This window comes from Physeter macrocephalus, chromosome 11 (genome assembly GCF_002837175.3).
Source record: "Physeter macrocephalus isolate SW-GA chromosome 11, ASM283717v5, whole genome shotgun sequence".
Taxonomy (NCBI): Eukaryota; Metazoa; Chordata; class Mammalia; order Artiodactyla; family Physeteridae; genus Physeter; species Physeter macrocephalus.
Window position 1 is genome coordinate 43339140 of NC_041224.1, and position 3183 is coordinate 43342322.

Below are 3183 nucleotides of genomic sequence, written 5' to 3' on the forward strand. Positions count from 1 at the left end.
ACACAAAGCACCCTTGTTGCTAGTTTGCCTTGTTTTACAACAATTTTATGCTAATTTATATATTGATACAATACTAATAACTAATAAAATATAATAAGTATTATGGCGAGATTATTGATTCTGAAATACTAGAAAGCTTCATATGATGAAATATCTTAGGTATTATCACTGAATTTTTAAAAACGGGAAAATATTGCTTTTAAACTTTTAAAATCATGTTTATTTAGCTTATTTTAAAAATATATAAATTCTAAAAATATATCATACCAAGAGTATCAGATAAGGACTTTTTTAACCTTCCAATTCTGCATCCCTGAAAACAATGCATTCCCAAAACGCATCCCTGAAAACAATGATATCACTGGGCATAGGGGTAGGGGTTGGGGGCAGCCTCTGAGACGGTCACTGAGGAGGGGCCACACCTCAGTGCGAGCCAGGTTACGGTTAGAACTTAGTCATAGAATAATATGTCTACCACAGGCATCTTTCCTTACATTTAAATTATTCTTCCATTATTTTCCCTAAAGCCTTTCTTTCCTCTATCTCTAGTTCCCGTATAAGCCCTCATCCTAAACACTCATTTATTTTGCTTTTTTTTCTCTCTTTTGTTCCACTGGTGTAACATAAGAGATTATGTTCAGTAAACTATCTTCTGGAGAAGAAAAATCAAAACATGATCAAAGATAAGAATTTACCGGGCTTCCCTGGTGGTGCAGTGGTCGAGTGTCCACCTGCTCATGCAGGGGACATGGGTTCGTGCCCCGGTCCAGGAAGATCCCACATGCCGCAGAGCGGCTAGGCCCGTGAGCCATGGCTGCTGAGCCTGCGCGTCTGGAGCCTGTGCTCCGCAACGGGAGAGGCCACAACAGTGAGAGGCCCACGTACCGCAAAAAAAAAAAAGAATTTACCAAGTTTAAATTTTAGGACTCTAAAAACCTAAGTGGTTTAATCATCGGTTGCCCAAAAGCATTCTTTGTTTCTTTTCCAAGATGATGATGATTCTTCATACATTTCCTTTTTCCATATGGGCACCTTGGCTTTTAAAGTATCACAGCTTCGAGGGATGCAACCCTATGGGCTGAGGACACAGCAATGATAATGTTTGCTTCTGACACTAGAACTAAGCCAAGTTGATGGAACACTGCTATGTGTTTGGCCATTTCTGCCTAATGACACTACAAATTTTTCTGACTTCATTTTCTGCCATTGGTAGATATGCTTCATACTCTAAGCTAATGACTTTCTTCCCTTCGAAGTTATTCCTTGTAGTTCCTACAAATAGGGATATTGCACCACAGAGTGGAGAAATCACCAGCTGTGAGACTTCATCTACTGAAAGTTTCTCAGATGTGAATTTTATTATATCTTTAGATTTCTCTTGAACTTCATTTATACCTTTCCCAGGTGGCTCAAAAGCACTATCCTCCACTAATGGGGGTATAATGACAATTTCGTCTCCTGATTGAAGCAGGAGGAGCTGATCTCCAAGCTCGACATATTCTTGACGAACAGCAAATATCACCTGATTTCTGACGTCAGCCAATCCAGGATGGCGCGTTTCTATCTCATTCCACAGCTGCAGTGCTTTTATTTCTTGTGGCACAGAAATGGTCTCTGAGCGAATTCCTGTTATTTCAGCACTTTTTGCAAAATACAACACTTCCACCTGTGACTCAGAGCAAATAATTCTCTACGAAATAATCAGAGGTCTGCAAATAATCAAGGGTTCGCAAAGCACAGACGGAGCACATTTCATCAAAGAATTCTTAGTTAAGTGCATTTCTTTTTAAATTGAAAATTTGTCTTCTTAGAAACGAACAATCTGAGAAGCAAGGGAAAGATCGCGGGTGCCTTTAGAATCTAGCTCGTCTTCCAGGCCGTCACCTGGCACCGCAGCACCATCCCGCCAGGGAACCCTAGCCCGGTATCCTGGCGTGGAAGCTGAGGCACCAGGTCGATGCAGTGTGCAGGCTGCTTCCTTCATCTTGAAAGAGAGGTCTACACTGGCTGACCCATTTTACTAGCTCCCAGCCATTCCTCAACCCACCTGCTGAGCTCCTGCTTTCCCTGCAGCAGCCTCCTCACCATCCAGCAGAGCAGTGGAGGAACGGCCCCTGCCAGGGTCACGGATGTCTCTAGACGGCTAAATCCAGGGGACACCTCTCGGTGCTCCTTTCCTCATCCACTCTGTAACTTCCCCACTGCGGTCCATCCCCTGGCTATCTCACATTTTCTGTGACAGCCCTTCTGGGTCGCCTCTTCCTCAGGGGCCCTCAGGTGTAGGTACGCGTCAGGGTCTCATCACCGCTCTCTCCTCCCCTCCTCTTCTCTATCCTCACAGCACACTCTCTCCTTGAGCAATCTTTTCAGACCCATGGCTTCCACCACCGTCTCTAGGCTGAGAACATTTAGGAGGAAGCAACACGTTGAAGAATGCAAAATAAGCATGTATGAACTGAGGCTACCACGTGAAGGAAGACAGTTGAGGGAGAAAGGAAAAACACCAGGTCCTTCCCCTATGACTGTGGGCAAATGAGCACACCACCCCAAGTCTTGGATTTCTCATTCACAGAACTGGGATAAGAATAGTACCTACTTCATAGGGTTGTTATGAGGCTTACGTGGGATAATTCTAGAGCAAGCACCCAGTGCCTGTACTTGTCAACATTATGACTCTGTTTTTTGCAGGGGTAGAGAAGCAATGGGGAGAAGTGAGGTTAAACTGAGAAAGGGTAGTTTGGATACAGGTTTTGAAACATAGGAGGGCAGTGGTCCGATGGGGTATATTTGCCAAGGGCATTCTTAGCCCAACAACGCAGATGCCATAGGGCTGAGAGCCCAGGAGCCGGTAGCTCCTTCTCAGGTCTTCTGCTCTCCTTCAGGCCATCTGGCTGACCTTGTAAGCACCTGATGTGGGTTCAGCAGGTGGCTGGCCACGATGCCCTACGTGCACGTCCCAGGCATTCCTGAGACAGTCTGCCCTGAAGTTGGGGGAGGTGCTGGTGGGTCAGAATGATAAACAGTTTAGAGCCAGGGAAGTAAAAGGTCACCTTTTGGGCTGTGTCCTGCGGGAAGGGACACTGTTACCAGGGGAACGAGTACTGGTCCTTAAGAAGTACGTTGAACCTGCCCTTAGCACTTGTCCAGTTGCCAGGTGCTGAACTTAAACACGAATGTTATTTG

At 45.1% G+C, this 3183-nt stretch overlaps 1 pseudogene; it reads right to left on the minus strand.

Annotated features, from left to right (window-relative positions):
* Positions 1-750: 750 nt before the first annotated feature.
* Positions 751-1514, minus strand: LOC102996076 (molybdopterin synthase catalytic subunit-like; annotated as a pseudogene).
* Between the last annotated feature and the right edge of the window lie 1669 nt (positions 1515-3183).